Genomic DNA, 19797 nt, shown 5'->3' with positions numbered 1-19797 from the left:
TCTGGAACGGGTTCCTATGTCTTGGCAAGACATTTAGCTAAATTCGAGTGAAAATATTTAGTTTATAATATCATATCACATCTGCATTGAAAATGTGCAATGTAATAAATAGGGTCCTAAGAATCTATTTGTCATAAGGAAAATTTGGTAAAACAAATGGTTTTGCTGGACATAGGAACTCTCCCTATTTTATTAAGCCCTAAAGCAAACAAAGGTACTGTTGATGATTGCCTTTGCTTGCTGTCTCCTGCAAAGCATTGGGTGAACAAGAAATAACACATTTACAGCAGAAATGTGGATTATTATGAGAACTCTGGCTGTCAATGTTAGAAAACAGTGCGCTCCTGCAATACCTCCCCACTGTGCATATATGCTGGGTACTAGGACCCAGAGTCTACAGGTAGGTCTGAACTTCAACTTGATTTGTTCCTGCACATTACAGCAGCCATCTTAGTATACTGTGTGTAGAATGACATGGTGGGAGACAGAAGTCTCCTGCTTAGCTCCTTGTGAGAGACCCCAGTGTATACCGGCATAAAGCTGTTCCAGCATCCTCCACCACTACCTGGAAGCAGCACACACTCACAGGCTGATGAGCTGTATAGGACTGCTCGCTACATTATCAGTATACATGTAACCGTGAATACGGCTGTATCTGCTCTCTTTCATTAAGCCAATACCACTAGTTTAGTAAGTGGGCTGTTCATAGTTTGAGTCATCCGCTGGCATGTGTCTATACAGTATAAAGGTGCCCATACACGGTGCGATAAAGCAGCTGATCCGATGGATTGGTACGATATCGCTGCTATACCGTACCGTGTGTGGGCAGTGCATGCTCCTGTGGGGTTGTATATCGCACCTCCAGATCTTACTGCATGTTTAATGTATCTGGGGATGCAATGTACGTTCCCATGCAACGCTATGCAGTGGGGGGGGTGCCGGAATATAGGGCGGTCGGGCAGTGGATCGTTCCGCGTGTGAGGACCGCCCAATATGTCGGCCGTTGGATCACAAGTCACAGCGCTAGGTACCTATCGCACCATGTATGGGCTGCTTAAATCTACAGTATCAACACTTGCACCAGGCTTTCCAATATTCTGGCTGCCCCTTCCGGGAGAGGCCAGCCAGGTCGGACAGGCAGGGGGGCGTGTTGCAGAAGAGGGGGCATGACCTCGAATACTACACTGCAGTTGGGGTGGAGCGAGGGCATGAACACAGAGTGGCATAATTTTGGCCCCGCCCCCACTACTCAGTGCCAAGATTTTTGGCATTGTGGAGCAGGGGGCGGGGCACCAATTACACGATCCAACGCGAATCGCATCACCGCCCCCCTCGCTGCGGGTGTTTTATTGAAACAGCGGGGGGGGGGGGCTGGAGGCTTTCCTGCCTTTCCGGGGCACCGGAAGCGGCACCCGATTTTCGGGAAGCTCCCAGCCTAATTGGGAGGGTAGGCAAGGATGACCTGCACGGTCATTTCCAACAGTCCAGCTATGCTATCATAACTTAGGATGGTGATAGCAGCAGTGACTTTATCGTTAAAATAAAGCATTATCTTTTCAAATGTATATAAAAATTATAATTTTTTTACCAAATTTCTTTAATTTCATTTCTATTTGTATTTGTCTTTTGAATTTGCTACTGAAAACCCTAGAATGTGCTTCTAGTGTTCTGCGCATGAGTGATTTGGCAATGTCGGGTCAGGCATGTGCAGGCAGAGGCGCCCTGCAATCCCCTGGTGAGCAGTAAGAGTACAGTGCTCTTACCACTGCCAGCCAGTATCAGGGGAGAACTGAGCATCAATCAAGAAGTGGCGACTTAAAATCTATCTTTCTGGGCCAAAATAATAAGCAGGCCCATTTTTTACATACTGTAAGTAAGAAATTTTTCCTTGTCAATCACTTTTTATTCACTTTGATATATGTGTTGTAAACATTTTGAAGGTAATCACAAGCGACTGTAAAAAATGAAAATGATGACGTATAGTATGACGATGGCAAAACAAGGGTTAAATTAAAAATATCCGAAGAGTTGTAAAATATGCTCGTCATTGCACTGATGGCCCCTGAGGGGGATTTTACAGCTTATATGGCTTTGGCTGTTTGTATATATTTTAGTTTAATTTAGCAAGCGAGCAAAAAAGCTATTAAGTCAAAGTAAGGTCTTACCTGATCCTTTGTATTGTTATTATGAATTGTTTTTTAAAATAAGGTTGCAAAATGGTGGATATCTATGATTGTTTATTGTCCTTCAATGACTTGCGGTAACTGAGTGATAAGTAGGATTTTTCTGGTAGCTATACGAGTTTCTTATACAGTTTATGATTTATATCTAGTGTAGTGTTTGTCATGAAAAATTTTTTTTTTAATCCTCTGTGTATTGGTAAAAGTAGCATAATTTATTCATTCCCCTCCATATTGTTAAGTATGGCATAGGATCTAGTATCAGCAACAAGTGCATGTTATGTTCAAGTTACCACACCAATGTACCGATTGTCGGGTGTACTGGAGCTATTTATTCTTCTGCGCATGCACGTCCGTCCAGATAATGCGCAATTGAGGCACACACGAGACGCATCAGAAATGTCTTAAAAATGGCTTAGCGGAAGCACAGCGATGGTGCATCTTACGGGCATGTTATGAGAGTGTCGCGTATCACAGAAAGCGGTTTGCAGACTCCTGCGGAGAAACTGCACCCGTCATAGGGATGGTGCAAGCTTTGATAGTGCGACCGATGGAACATCTAAAGACAAAGCAATCTGTATTACTAAGTCTACGGATGCTGACAGCGTCATAGTCCATGCACATTCGGACACATGGATGTACACCAGGGAAGGGCTTTGTAATGGTATTTGCATAAAGTTGAATGCCAAAAGACACCATATAGTTTTATTCTACATGCAGCCAAACAGTAATCAGGCCAACAGTAAAGCCCTTCAGTAACCTACATGTATGAGGCCCATAGACCTGTGCCACACAATATAACTAGTCTTGGGTTTAGTATAGAATTAAAATTTTAATCCCAGACATGATTATACTTCATATTAGAATCACTGCAAGTCAACAATATAGAAATATAATTTTATCCAATAAATATTTATATATTATGATATATCATATACTGACCTAAAGAAATGATGTGAAATGGCTATAATCATGAACATGTAACCATGTATCACTTTTACTCTAAACTCTAGGCTGCAAAGGTGGTATACAGGCTAAATGGCTTAATGGTTGGGATATAAGAAGATATGCTAGTAAGTGTCTCGGACATAAACAGTCTAGGTCCCCGAGTGACTGTATAAATCAATGACCTCCTTGAATAATGTCAGATCCAATATCTATCCTGAAATCTCTCAGGCATTAATCCTACACAATAGATTTCTGTGGTTCTTGATTGAGATATTACAGATTAGATTTAAATGCCTGTGTGAGTAAAGTCCTCAGCCTGTCCTATGCAAAAGCTTTGAACAAATATGGCAGTTAAAGAGGATGTCATGCTCCATGTCTCAGAATTTCATCAGAAATGGGTTTTTTTTTTTTTTTATTTACTCTTCAGTATTACATATTTGTTTGAGTTGCAGTGGTGGTTCAAGCAACTAGCTTCATATTTCTGCCATCTGAGCCAGAACTCAATGATTAACCGTTCATCTGAGATGAGGATGTAATTTCCTCCCATAAATGCCTATTTTTAATAACCATTTTACTAGAATTTGCACTGTTAAATGTACAGTGTTATAGAGTATAAAATGCATAGATTTGTCATGGTACGGTAATGGTGGAAACATCTGCTGGCATTAGAAGCTTAAAATGCTTACAAAGTACACTATAGCAGTGATGTCCCTAGTTTCCCATGAATTGAAGAACTGCATTCTAAGAGAAGTGGTCCAGCCCTATGTTGACTGTCTCCACTGTATGTAATTGATGGGTTTACTTGATATCAATTGTAGAGCAACTAGATATTAAAGGCCCCACAGCAAAGTTTGTAAGGGCCCCTATGTACCACCCAATGGTGAAAAATGTATAAAACACATGTAACTTTGACAAGGTAGATGGGCCCTCATAAGTTCTGGGGCCCATAGCAGCTGCACCCCTTGCACCTATGGTAGTTATACCCATGTGTAAAGCAAACTATCCAAGCAGTTCCTGTATTCACTTTATTCTTATTTTGCATGTTTTACCAGTAGAATTTCCTACCTCAACTTATGTCAATAAAAATGTAATAACATTTCAAGACATTTAAAGTTACTTAGCAGGGGAAAATAACACTTCATGTATCAAATGTATCAATTGATTTGCATTTGTGAAAATGTATTTGTAGCCAGAATATTGCTTATTATGGTATATTGGTTATTTTTTCCCACATTGTTTTGCACCAGAAGAGGTCACTGTTGCCTTTGCAAGACCCAGCATTTTTTATTGCTGGTCAATGAGACAGTGGTAGCAAGAAGCCAAATTGCAGCATTTATTATTTTTGTTACTAGACATTACTTCTGACACATACGTATAATTTCAAGCACTACTTTTTAACATATTTTACTTATCTACTAGTTGAACAACAAATGCAGAAAACATGTCACACAAGGGGCAGATGAAAGATTGTCCATATTAACTTATTATTATTAGTGTCAATGAAGTTTACTAAGAAAAATAAAATCTGTAATTCACCTAAAAATGTTCATAGACAAGAGACCGCTGTATTATTTCCATCTAGGTGGCTCTTAAATTACTTGATCCAGAGAACACAAAATCTCGATCAAAGTTAAAAAAAATAAAAAATAAAAATAAAACAAGAGCAAAAAAAACTGCAGTAAGTCTCAATATTGTATTTCTAGTTGTGATTGTAATTCTACTTAGAATCACTATGCATAACTATACACTATACCATAAACTAAAAACAGGCTTTAACTCTATACAATAAACTTAAACTATCCCCAAAATAGAAAATAGATACAATTTGTAGTTAATAGTACAAACATAGATATTAAAGCCAACCATATATTTTATACCAAGACCTAAACATAATAAACATTTTGAAAAAATGCTGGGTATGTTGCTATTCACACAAAATTTTGTAATAAAATAACATTAACTAGGTTTTGCCTATAAGGGTTTGCACAAACCCCAAATGTCCTAACTTCAATAGGACAGTCCAGATTTGGGGATCACAAAATTAGCAGAGGTTTACATTGAAGTAGGTAGAAAACGGGATTTGTTTGTGACAGAACACAGGGAAGAGTTTGAGGCTGGTGCTTGTTTTGTCCTGTTTTTGCCCCTATACATTGTGGGAAGTATGGGTTTGTATTTGTATGAGTGGACCATAAAACTAGGCATGTGTCCAATGATGTCTTTTCCTGCTTGCAAAAAGACCCAGCAGTTCATGTGCCTACAGTATGTACATACATTGCATGATTCCATTACCCACTAATATGGGGCAGTCCCCAAAGCCCACAACACATGAACACACGCAAGCAGCATTTATGAAGTTGTACTGTACAATATTCAGTATGTCACTTAATATCCATTTTATCAGCAAACTCTCTCCAGAACCATCATTAAAAAGAGTTTTCAAGTTTCATTTGTTGGTGATAATAGACATGTTTACAGTTTAATGGTATCCAATAACAAATAACATCTTTCAGCGATACTAGCTATTTCATCAGTTACCCCTGGCATTGTTTTGTCATCTTTCACCTACATCTCATCTGTTGTAAGGCTTCTGCAATTATTCTACTAATAATTCTAAGAATGAATAGACATCAAAGTGTAAATGCTAGAAAGATAATTAAGTGCAACTGTCAATCATCACGATGGAAGCAGCCATTTTGTAGGAATCCAATATTAAACCCACTGAATCCATTCACTAGGGAACTAGTGACAATTATGGGGTACAAAGTGACTGAACTTTGGATGAGGATGTAGCATTTACATCACATTCTCATGGAACCTGCGACATCACTGAGGTAAAGTGCAATGTCATGGAATCCTAAATCAGGTACAGTATAGGCTGAATTGTCATATAAGTATTAGTTCAACCCACTAAATATGTCTGCCTTTATTGTGTGTAGCCCAGAAATGCTTTTTAGCTCACACAGTAATAAGAATGGAATTATACACAAAACAAACTAGTACAATGTTGAACAGTGAATAATGTAAACATACATAGTGTGGCTTCCAAGTAGGATCAAAACACTCCAAGAAAACTTCAAACCTGTTAAAAAGGTTAATTGTCCAAACACCCACTTTTGAATATGTAAGATGTTTGTGGCGTGTCCTAAACATATACACCTCATAATTGTTTTATCACAAACTCTCTATCAGCTGATGTCAGCCTACATTCATACACACATTAACACTAAAACTAGCGACCCGCCCCGGCTTCGCACAGGAGCAATTTCATCTCATCACAGCCCCCTGCATCTCATAACCTGCGCCATGTCACCACAGTCCCCTGCATCTCATAACCTGCACCATGTCACCACAGTCCCCTGCATCTCATAACCTGCACCATGTCACCACAGTCCCCTGTATCTCATAACCTGCACCATGTCACCACAGTCCCCTGCATCTCATAACCTGCGCCATGTCACCACAGTCCCCTGCATCTCATAACCTGCACCATGTCACCACAGTCCCCTGCATCTCATAACCTGCACCATGTCACCACAGTCCCCTGCATCTCATAACCTGCACCATGTCACCACAGTCCCCTGCATCTCATAACCTGCACCATGTCACCACAGTCCCCTGTATCTCATCACAGCCCCCTGCAACTCACAAAAGCCTCCTGCTTCTTACTCCTGCTCCCTGTATCTCACAACAGCCTCTTGATTTTCACTACTCCCCCTGCATTTCACCCCAGCATCCTATATTTCACCACAGCCCCTTGCATCACTCCACAGGCATCTGCATCTCACCACAACCCCCAATTTTTCACTCCTGCCCCATGCATCTCACCAGTGTCACTACAACCCCCACTGCTGCTGCTCTGCAGCTGACTGGAGCCTGGCCACTGGGATGTGTTGTGAAGGGCAGAAGAATCATGGCTGAGAGATTTGTATTGCAGCTAACGTAAACATTATCAGTAGCATGTCCCCGTGGCTGGGGCACCTGTGCATATTTCTGCAGTCTGCATGCGCACCTCTCCCCAGCTGCCGGACATAGCAATGAGTAATGTCCTCTTTGCACAATATACCCTGTATTTCCTAGACTTCCTGCTGAGCTTCCTCGCCTTGGTGCCCCTGTATGAGAACAGTGCTGACTTCCATGGGAGGTGCCTCCGGTCACCAAAAGTGTGTGGCTGAGCAGGAACATCACGCTGCAGAGGGAGCACTTCACGGTGGAGTCCGCCTGCGTATGGACATCAGAATCAGATGGTTACTAACCATCAAAGTTTTTGTTCCAATGGTAGTTTTTTTACCATTTAATGGTGGTGTTCCGATGTTTCACACTATCAAATGGAAATCATTCAATGGTGTTCCGATGGTTGTTTTAAAAAAAAAAATTTAATAGCTATGCCTCCCCTGGTTCTTTCCTTGCTACTGTGTATATATCAGGGCATATTCATGGGTTCATTGGAGGCTGTCTCTTACTTTCTGTCTGCCTCAGATGTGACCCTGCTCAGTCTCTGACTCTCTCCCCTGCTGATAAGCAACAGGGCACATTGCTATCTGATTGGCTCTTACTGTCTCAGGGAGCCAATTCCGCAAAGATGGCTCTGGTGCCGTTCCCTGCATTATGTGTAACATGAGAAATAACGGAAGGCACTCTAGGAGACTCTATAAATAATCCAGACTGCTACAAACTTGTAGTCAACGTTTCTGAGTGACCTCCTTTACAGACAGGAGGTCACTCCGAAACTTTGACTACAAGTTTTAGCAGTTTAGATTATTTATAGAGTCTCCTAGAGTGCCTTACGTTATTTCTCAAGTTATATTATATATATATATATATATATATACAGAGAGAGAGATAGAGATAGATAGATAGAGAGATAAAGACACTGAGACTTATTTGCTGGAAAAAAGGGTTATATTTGTTTATTTATTCAAAAGGGAAACTATGGTGGCGAAGAAAGAACGGTTCTACACACAGTGCACCAGCTGCTCCAAATAAGATAGTCTTACCTGGGGCCAACGGCCATCATCAATCACTCAAAGTATCCAACTCCCCTCTTAATAAAACACAAGAAGCCCACCTTGACTGATGGTGCTGCTAAGCCAAACCTACTAACAATTTAACCACTGCTATTAAATGTATGCTGACATATAAATGTATGCTGACATATAAATGTATGCTGACATATAAATGTATGCTGACTGACATATCCTAGAGGTATAAATTATGACAGGCATATTAAATGCCATCTGTCTCTCTTACAGGTGTAAATACACCTTAGTAGAGGCCCACGGAGAGTCAAAGGTAGCCCAGGCCTCCCTTAGTCACTGCAAGAAAACAGAAGCCATGAAAACTCATTGTTAAGCTATAATGGAATAAAAATTGTGTTTGTTTTGCTATGTTGATAATCAATTTGCAGTTACCACAATAAGGCAATTAAAGCTTATTGCAAAAATAAAAGGCTGAAATGACGCATGAAATCACTCACACTGCCTTGAGGTGGATGCATTGTAGAATCACTTTTACAAAGCCTTTAATCACCACTATACATTAATGTTAGTACTGGATGACACGTCTGTTTTTACTGGATTGATAGGAGTTTATATCCATGCTCTTACTTGAGAATCTGAATGGCAGTTGATAAAGTTTGGATAAATTACTTTAATATTTATTTCATTATGTTTTTTTTATTTTATTCTTTTAGATAATTCGGCATGAACTATTACAGTTTGTCTATGAATTCTAACATGCTTAAATATTTATTTTACAATACCAATTATGAAAGATGTAATAATGGGATCCGGTCAAAATCCTGACAGTCGGGATGCTGGAGCTTCGAATGCCCGCAACGAATAAGTAAAGGACAACCTGACATACTCCAAAGGGCAACACATTACCCTTAATTTGAAGAGTGAAAAACAGTTTGGCACATCCACACCACTCAAAACAATCTGTCCCCACATAGTCCTACATACTGTAGCTCTAAAATTGCACTACATGTCACCCTGATCTCCCACATGCTAAAAAATAGCTTCACATGCTCTTAGAAGCCTACTTGCTGCAAGAAGCAGTCCTGACCCATACCTACACATGCCCACAAGATCTCACCACATGCCCTTCTGACCATTCCACATTCCCAACAAAGCTCCCCACATACCTCTGATGTGCCCATCAGACCACCCAAAATGCCCCTAATAGAGCGACATGAGCATGTAGGATACTTCACTGCTTATTACGGGTGTATTTACTTGCAATGCTTAGTGCAACACAAACTCTATATAGGACATTGACCATTCTGTATGCTATCAACATCATTGTTTCACTTATACTGTACATAAAATAAGATAACAACATCAATGAACCCGGCGTGTGATGGGTCATTATGACCTGGGTATATGTTATACCTGATTTTGAAATTTTAAGGATGCTATTAGAAGATTATTAATATATTTAGAAAAATGAACCATTGAATTAGGTCTTTTGATAAAATAAAAAGTCTGAGAGAATACAGAAGGAACTTTTTTTTATTTCTACGTAGTCTTAAAGAAAAAAATCAACAAAATTGACAACTTCTGTGTTATTGCTAATATCTTAACAAAAAATTAACTTTTCATCTAAAATTAAACTTTTCCGTTGACTTAAGTATGAGATGTTTAAAAATTAAAACAATAAAAAAAAATGGTTACACTGAGGTTGGGTCATAATAACCTTTTTGCCGTTTTTGCTCTTCTAGTTTTCTGCGCTGATGCTGGCTGACTGAGTGGTAGCGGGAAATGGGTAGGGAGGGGTCCTCACTCCAGCTACTGAGAGGTTTGGCAACGTCACATAATTAAATAAAAACATACATATAATTTAAAACATCCCCAGTCATTATGACCAAACCACAAATACGCCGGGTTAAAGACAAAATATTACTTCTAAAACGTACATGACAGTAAAAATTGTTGTGCTTGTTCCCACTGTTACAACTTTGGTTCACTGCCACTGCTGCAGAATATGTAACTACTTTCACACTGATAAGAACAAAGCAGCTTATTTTGAGATCTATTGTTGTGTCCTGCATTCTGCCTGGACGAGTGTTGCACGTTATAATACAAAGGCCAAAGCTCTTTGGAATCCATGTACAAAGTTGATAAAAAGCCTACGTGTCATTTTGACTTGGTGTTTATGTCACTACAGAATACTTGTCTGCAGTTTGACCAGTGCATGATACATGACTATGTGCATTATGGGAATTATGCCAACACATTAAAATCAAGTTGACTATACATGGTCCTGTAGTGTAGAGATGATCAAGTTGAAATATGAATATATATTATACAAAGCTCAGCTCCTCATGATCTCTGACAAGTCACTTTGTCTCCCTGTGTCCAAGATACCACACAACTAGGCAGGGACAAAACAATTCTATTTAGGTTGCTGGTCCAATTTATTATAATATTTTATCATTATTTTTTATTATTATTATTAATAACAACAAGGAGAGGCTTAGTATCCTTATTATAAAGCATTAACATAGAAGACTTTACAAATTACTCACATCAGTCTCTGCTCTTGTGGTACTTACATTTAAGGTGACCTGAGAAAAAGCCCTTTCTCATGTGTTTTCACCAGAAAAATTACTTTTCAATTTATAATTTTGTTATTTATCAGAGATTTCTCCAGTGCTCACTAAGTTTGCGCCGCTTACTTCCGCCCCCATAAAGCTGGAAACGGAGGCTTACTGCAATTTACTAAGCTAGAAAAATTTTACTAAATTGCCTAGATTGCATTACCATATACCCTGCAATGGGGACTTCATCCCTGAGTCTTCAAGTTACTGTGCACATGTGTATTTTAATTTGACCCTTCACCACCTGTGCTTGGCTGCCAGTGAGGTGGAAAAAACCATTGCAAAAGGTATAGGCTTTTGTCCCCAGACTGATAAATCACAGTAATACAGATTTTTTTAGTTGGCTCACATTTTTAAGCAATAGACCCCTACATTTTCTACCACACATACAGTAATTTATCAATAAATGTTGGGCTTGTACAAGGAAACCAGACCCTCATATGAACATACTCTTTCCCCACAAATATTGGCCTATTCGTCTTTCCATAAAGTATGTGAAAAGATGATTTTTCACCTACTTTTGAAGGAATTACCCCTACTCTACTATGGGTACCTACAATCATCAAACTCTAAAAATTTTAAGTATTTGGAGTTTGACTGCAGGAACTGATGCCATCTTCAGTTGGCATAAGTTTGCGAAGCACTGATCCTTCCTATAGGATGGAAGTCCAGGTGGCGAAGAGGGATCCTTTCTGTTCCCTGTGCCCCATATGGGCCCGTGCCTCAGTTGCCAAAGTGTTTGTGGTAGGGCTCACAGGGACAGCTGCTTGTGAGCCTAATACTTTTGATTGTAGTACTATATCAACTACCTTATATGCAAGAAATTTGCTCAGAAGAAGAATGGGTCACAAGTTCTCAAAATAATAGTACATTGATTAAAAATAATCTTCCCCTTCTCAACAGGACTTTTTCAATGACTATCTATGAGTGTGTCCAGAATACAAGGTTTGAAAGTCAATTTGCCAACCAATGAACCATTATCGCGATATTGTGAATACCTTCTTAAACCAAACTGTGGGAGAGTCTCTCACTGGTGATCTTAAAACTCATGGGCAAATATTTTGTTTTACAATAATACACACAACCACAATGAAAATCAATTTTGAAGGACATTAAAGCTCAAAAGTTTGCAGATACCTATCCCAAATGTTCTTTACAATACACAGAAAATAATTATCTTGTTACATTAGGTAATTGGAAGAGCACAAATACATGTCCCAGTAACACCTGCTATTTAGTGAGTATTTTGAATCCTGGGCACAGTTATTAAAGCTCAAAGCAATTTTACTTCTGCCCTTCAACACCTAAAGCTAGAGACCTAATTAGTAAATGTGTCTCTTTGTCTCCTGGATCTTTAGCTTCCCTGATGGCAATGAAACAGCACTCATGGCTGCCTGAACGGTTCGCATCCTGATATGTGCATAATTTTGGCACCAATGTGCTCTTCCAGCTTTGAAAGACCCACATGTTTATAAAAGTAGTAGTTACATTTTATTCCTTTAGTTTTAGAAAGATCTAGTTTCTTGGTCTGAATGAATAGACGCAATTAGTGCTAGATTATCTGTTGCTCCAGATCACATGGGATTACCAATCAGTTGGGTCCTATTCATGCAATAATTTGTGGCTAGTTTGCATGTCAATTTAGCTGCCTGTATATTCAGGATATGTTAAACTGGTTGTTATGCTACTGAAGGATGGAGCATAAAATAGTACAGGAACCCATTCACATATGCTTACAATTAAAATATACAGAGCAATAAAGATGTTATCTTACAACCGCAAACCAATGTACCATTGGCTGTCCCTATCGCATAATGTAAAATATAGGAACATATCTTTATATGTAGCGACAACATAACATACCTCTGCCTCCAATTTACATAAGAGGTAATGGGCCTGATTCTTTAGGTGCAGCGGAGCTGAGAAGTTATGCAAATGCTGCAAGTGGTGTCTTGTGTAATAAGATGTCCATGTCTGACTTCTCAGATCTGCTGCATGTGTCCAAAGATGCAGCATCAGAGTAACATTGCAACCACTGCCCAGAGCATTGGAATTCTAAGCAACCCCACAGATGCTCGGAATGTCCACCTCAACTAAGCTACCAGGCCAGTGAATGTGCATGTATGTGTGTGCGTGTGCATATATTTTTTTATTTATTCATTTTTAATTTAGATAGCTTTTATTCAGCTAAGTATTACAGTATTACCTACGTTATATGCAGCTGCAATGGAGAGAGAGGTAAATATACTGTTGCATTAGTGAATTGTTACTGTAGGTACCCATCTGAATGAGGTCACCTTGTCACTACATTTGATGGAAATGTGCGCTAAGAACCTCATGTTAATTTCAGATATTATATTGTTTAATTATATCACAGAGTCTATTACACAAATGTTTGTTATTGTGACTATTATTTTATTGTGCTCCCGCATCCTTGCCACACTTATCATATGTGTGTGTGTATTAATATATAAATATACATGCACAAATACCAACACACAATATTCCCTAACCTTGCTTGTGGGTTTAAATCGATGTACAGCGTAAAATCAATTACAACTAAATTAAATGCCTGGGTTAGTCAATATTCAGCTTCAAACTCAAAGGGCATTATGGTGAAGCAGACATAATCCAAAATATATATATTTCATTAATTCACATGAAGCTGTCCAGCAAACATTTAAATGTCCTGTTGCAATAAGGCACAATGTTTTCAAAAAAATATTGGAGCTCTATATAAAATATGGAATAGAATTATGGACACTTATTAAGATATATGCTTTGACCAAGAGGCTTTGATTACGAGAACCAAGTCAGAATTCTGCTGGAAGCTTTTAGTGCATTGCTTCATATTGCTGCTCTTTGGAGAAAAGGCAGATTTGGGATGTACAGTATTGCTGCAATATGGTCAGCGGGTACAAAACTTTGAATATTATTATCATAAATGATAATAAACTACATTTTTTACAATGTACAAAGTTAAGAGAGTTAACCTACTACAGTATTCCCAATAACCAGACTATAACATAGGACAAATTTTTAAGGTCTTTTTTTTTAAAGAATACAGAATATATAAAGAATAGTTTTAAAACTAAAGCTCCGTACACACGGAGCAATCAGACAACGATCAGATATCATTGTCTAATCATCCTGCATGTGCTGGATGTTCGATATTGAACATCCAGCACATGCACCAACCCCCAAACGGCTATAACAACCCAAGATCAATGATCGCGGGTCCCTATAGTAACCAGGCTATAAGATTATGTTGTATAGATTGACAGTTCCATTTATTATCTAAATTGCTCAAGATAGATTCAAGTTATTAATCCTAATGCACAGAAAATGTTAAGGTTATACTTTGTAACTGAAATAAGCTAAAGCAAAATGTTAAGTTGAACCTGCATGTTTAATACTATGCTTGCTTGAACTTTGATAATAGATAAGATCAGTGCTACATGAAGCAGGGTGGTCCAGGCACAGGGTGGTCTTGGAACTGATGATAATGGATATATAATAGGCTGACAAAGTGTGATTGATGGGAAAGATACCCAAAATAAGAAGGCATAGAAGTGTAGGTGCCTTGATGAACAAATGGATGGTTGTAATGAAGTGTGATACGATAATCTGAGGTCATATATTGCAATGTTACAGTACACATTGGGCAAGTTAAAACTATTGTGATAAGTAGTGACTAAGGGGGAGATGTACTAAGCTCTAGGAAGTGATAAAATAGAAACTGATAACTACCAGCCACTCAGTTCCCAACTGTCATCTTACAGGCTGTGCTTGAAAAATGACAGTTAGGAGGTAATTGGTTGGCAGTTCATCACTTTCCAATTTATCACTTCCCAGAGCTTAGTACATCTGCCTCTAGAGATTAACGTGATAGTAGAGATGAACGTTTCGGATTTGACTTGGTGCAACAGCCATTTTGCACCTGTAAACAATGCAAACCTTAATTTTTGTAGAGATCTCTCGTGTTTTGGATCGCATATAAATGGAATGTAATCCAAAATAGGTGAGATGCAAGATTTCTGGAAATATTACGTTTTCCCATTTTTTGATCTGAACATGGCAAGAACAGAGTCAAATCCAAACCGTTCATCTCAAGTATATAGCAAAAAAAATAGTTACCAATTATTTAAAAGTGAGAGATAATAGTAGGGAATAAGAGGCATGTGAATGAGATTTTTAATTTTGCATGAGGGGGAACAAATTAATATGTACCTACCAGCAGTAGGTACAAATCCATAGGTTGCAAGGGTTCCGTTTATGCTTGCTTACAATGTTGGTAATTGCTATAATCCATTGGAATTTTGGACCAGTTTGGCCAGTAATGAAAACACTGAACTCTTATGCATAGATGTCACTCTCCCACCTTCCCCAGCCTGAATGCTGGAATGTCAAAATACCAAGGCCAGTTCCAGCAGATATCCAATGAAGTAGCCCTTCTATTCATAAAACTCTTATCCAAAGATGAACTTTCCCAGCTGCTGGAGTTCTATAGACTTAAAAACAGAAGGGTCTGGTGGTGATCTGGTGACACTAGTGGGGGTTACCTCCTATAACTGCTACTCAGGGAGGCAGCTTTTTGGGGCTGGGTTGTCCTAATTTTGGACAGCCCCTTTAAGATAGTTCAAACATTTAAGAGGGACTAATAAGGAGGGGACATAATAGCATGTGCATGGAATATTAAAGTTACATTTACTTTAGCTTATACAGTGAATGGTTTATTTAGATTTGAATGGTGAAAATTCTCATTCATAAAAGAAAGATGCTTACATCTGTCTGGACTGGTGACACTTATATATTTCCTTTCTGTGATATCACCTTATTAACTTATCAATACGTAAGTAAATGGGTCCCATATCAAACGGAACATTTCTTATTTTTAATGACTAGTAAATCATTAGCACTACAAAAGTTATATAGAAGGTTTCATCTTGCTTACAAAAACAGAATATGCAATGGATAGCTGAAATAGCATATAAATATGTATGTGCATGTGTGTGTATATATATATATATATATCTTTATGACCGGCACTCCGCATACATTAATAATGTTACCTGGGTACCCTTCTTGGAATATACTCCATGGATTTTGTACAGATTCACTGCAACACCTAGGTTATAGTATATTAGTACATTACTGGGCCGGTATCTCTATAGACATTATCCTCCATTTAACCAAAAACGTCAGACCTCACATTAAAATGTTTTGCACTAAATAATGAAAGAGTGGAGAATGTGGAGGATACAATCACATTTGATCATAGATAAAGTTATCACATCACTTCACACAGCCACACTGAAAAGATGATAAAATCAAAATCCCATTAGTATTTTAGACATCCATTCATTTCACATGTGCAGCACTTTTTCAAAACAGCTAGACTATAGACACAGATGTCGTAAACAAGTTTAAGAACATCGATTAAGTGCCCAATCCAATCACATGCAATGATCTCGTGGGTAAGAGTTATCGCGACAACAGCCGCACTTGACGGCAGCCCGAATTCGCATTAAAATTGTTTGCGCTCCATAGGGCTCAGAGCAAAATTATGCAAATTCAGGCTCGGTGCGGGCCGCGAGGGGTGACAAATGTGGTGCCGTTGTAGGCTTTTTAACGCCGTGGTAACGGCACTTCCTTCGCAAGCAATTGGATTGAACCCTATGTGTGCAGTCCAGCTATCCTTACCTGAATTCAGGAAGCCATGTTTTCTTCCCTTTTTAGACAGAAACTGGTAAGGTATGCTCTAAGGTATTTATTTTATGTCTAAACACTAATGCGTCTTCATATCCTAAATTGAATTAGTGTGTAAATAATCTGTGAACTAATAGTAAATAGTTATATGTTTCACACAAAACTAGTTTAATGAACTTAAAAATTTCATGTATGATGTATAGCAATTCAATTTAGGCATTCAGCTTTAAGAACCAACATTCATAAAGCATCTATATTGAACACAGCATCTCTAGTAATACAGACATTGTGTCACATTGTATCCAAATTTCAAAGCTGTTTCAATGCATTACAGTGTGTACCGTTCCTTGTCAACTGTACTGGAACACTGCTTATTCTGCCTAATTATGAACATATGTTAACGTTATGAATACTATCATAACGCTCAAATAATCAACCACGCAATGAAATATTGCATATTTTATACAGTATGTAGATTATTTGTATGCAGTGAATACATATTGTAGGTATCACAGCTTTACTAACAGATGTTGTTTGTCTGGCAGAGTAGGGGTTAACTATTGGCAAAGGATTCAGGGCAGTATGGGAACAATCCAATCCTCCAAGCTGTCTCTGTTACTCGTGCGCAACAGATTCATATTTAAGAAAAAAAAGAAAAAAAAAAAGCAGCAGTGATATGTGCCTTTGGCATCAACAGAATAGCTATTTCCAGGCATGTGCTGTATACAGTAAGCACACTTGCTGTGCAGACTACTACACCACAGTCACCTTATTATAGAAATGAGCTCCAGACTGCCAATACATTTATTTTATGTTAGGCTTTTTTTTCCCTGCCTTTCTTTTAACTGTCCTTTTGTTTCATCTACCCCACGGTTTACTGAACATTATAGCATTTAACCCATGTGTTGCAGACTTTATATGACAGCAAAATGCTCTTGTACAATCAAATTTTTTTTTAAAAAAAGCCTGTAAAAAGACCCCCTCTCCTCTTTTGTCATGATATTCTGACCTTAAAATATTGTATTGTTTCAGGAGTAAGAATTATGCAGAAAATACAATTAGAGAGTATTTATAGAACCAACAGAAAAGCAATAGCTGATAATAGTCATCAATGTTCCAAAACTGCATTACGTATTTCGCATTCATACCTAAGTTGCAAGTTGCCATTTGTTAAATGTGTACACTTTATATGTTTATATGATTATATATTACTACAATAGGTATAGAGTACATACCATTAAGACACAAGTTCTTGGTGTAGCTAAAAGCTGTCAGTTTTTGCATTGCCTAATACGCTACAAGCTTTAAACTTAATGCGCTTTAATGCGTGAAAACACCCAATATTTATCCTGTAAGAAGTTATTTTGCTTTGCAGGCTGAACACTGGCAAGGAAAGAAGATTACGGAGAATAGGACCCACTTAATTACAAGAGCTTCTTAACTCTTGAAGGAGTTGTGCTGTGCTGTTTGATGTGTGCCATCGTGCCAGGAGACTCTTATGAAATTGAATTTGTACTGTAGTAAAAAAAAAAAACCAACAACACACAGTGCTACACAAATACCATAACCTATTGTTTTGGCAATACAATTACCTGCACATCCACCCAGACTTTGTAAGGTACAAATATAATACACACAAATATTGTAGAACTAGGAGAGACAATGAACCTGCACCACACCTTCTTATGTATGGGACATTTCCTAAAATGTATGCAACAGGCAGAAACCTACAATTTAAAAGTAGGTTAAAATCACAATATAAAACAAATACTCTTTGAGAGCAGACAAAAACACCTGTTAAAACAGGTTTAATTTTTTTTTTAAAGTATGTTAACGTGTACTGTCTTTTCATAGGTAGAACAAAAAAGGGTTTAACTGTATTTTGATATGTTTTATATTTAACAAGGTTTAACTTTAGTGAAGTTAAGTGTGAATTCAACGGGAATGTGTAAAATGTCCTAAGAGAAGGTTACTGCCTCTAAATGTACTTCCAGCAATGTCTGATAAATAGTTATAGTGATAGCCAGATCCAAATAAGCTTCAGGGTTAGGAGTGTCTGAACCTGACTTGAAAACAGATTGCAAATGGTATAACCTATATGGCAAGCTGTGGCTATGTGTAGTATTAAGGATCAAAGCAGAAATGTGTATTATTAAGAGAGGTACTGTATTCTTCTGCTCTACTAATACAAAACTTTCTATACAAGCTATAATATCACTAGTCACAGATCGGAGTTTGCAGGCTTATTCTCACCTGTGCTTCTGTGGGTTTGACAATCATAAGGTGGTGAAATCCTGGATCATCCAGTTGTTTTGTAGCCTCTCACAGTCCAGTCCACTGAGTGCTTTGAAACCCAGCTGAGCCATTCACATGTCCGTCCTCTCATTCACTGGTTTCAGGAGTTGTGAGCTCCAGATCTGGGGCTGGCTCATAAGGCAGGACTTTTCTACAAGGTCCTAGTGCCTTGACATAAACCAGGTGTGTTTCACATTCTTTTCTTATCCTCTAAACAATGAATGCAGGGATATTCCAATTTCAATTTAGCAAAAATCTAGGGAATAAGAGATAAAAGACAACGGGTTTTGCAAATAAACATGCAGATCTCGAATGCATCCTCTTCTAGTCTGCAGAAGAACAGCTGATAATAACCCCCTATAGTGATGGTGGAGTTTAAACTGGGATTAGGTCTGAACCTATCAGCATCAACTCAGCAGTCGTGTTTTCAAATAATCACCAGTCAAAATAACTTAACCCTTCAGTTCTTTCAGGAGACTCTCAAGAATAATACAAAGATGGAGACTATTATATTCTATATAGTGTGTAATAATATTATATATTATTTATTATTATATTTGATACTGTATGCAAATGTCGCAATATTGTACTGCTTTTAGGGCTAAGTGCAGATCTTTTTTCCCCTTGTATACGGTCATTCATTTTTCCATCAATGTATTTTTAGAATCCATACGTCACTGACCCATAGAGCTTACAATCATTTTCTTCCCAGTATAAAATAAGATAAAGAAACATATTTGAATCACTGAACATTATAATCTCAGTTGATGGGTGGGATTAATAGATGCTATTATTTGTTATTATTATTTGATAGCTACAGTTAATACCAATAAAGATAACTGCTTCTAGATCGGGGTTTAATAACATCATGTCTTTGGGGGTATCCAAATAGCTCCGAAAAAATTTTGGCTGCAAAAAACTGGTTTTTTACGACGATGTTTGGGTCTTTTTCGACGATTTTTTATTCGTGCTATCCAATTAAATCCTGTATTTTACGCCTGAAAATTTTCTGTTTTTCTCACTAAAAGATATAGGATCCACGAAGAATCGCGGATCTATGTATTTTCA

General features: G+C 38.1%; 1 protein-coding gene across 1 annotated transcript in view; it reads right to left on the bottom strand.

Moving 5' to 3' along the window:
• NGF (nerve growth factor) overlaps window positions 1-19023 on the bottom strand; it is a 118737-nt gene extending 99714 nt beyond the window's left edge. Inside the window, exon 1 of the mRNA XM_088467421.1 lies at window positions 18688-19023. The gene's annotated coding sequence lies outside the window, so the exon portion shown is untranslated. The remainder of the gene's footprint in view (window positions 1-18687) is intronic.
• Between the last annotated feature and the right edge of the window lie 774 nt (window positions 19024-19797).

This window comes from Taudactylus pleione, unplaced genomic scaffold, assembly GCF_031769625.1.
Source record: "Taudactylus pleione unplaced genomic scaffold, aTauple2 ptg000010l, whole genome shotgun sequence".
NCBI lineage: Eukaryota > Metazoa > Chordata > Amphibia > Anura > Myobatrachidae > Taudactylus > Taudactylus pleione.
Note: the sequence above shows the minus strand (reverse complement) of the source record. Positions and strands in the feature narration are given on the sequence as shown.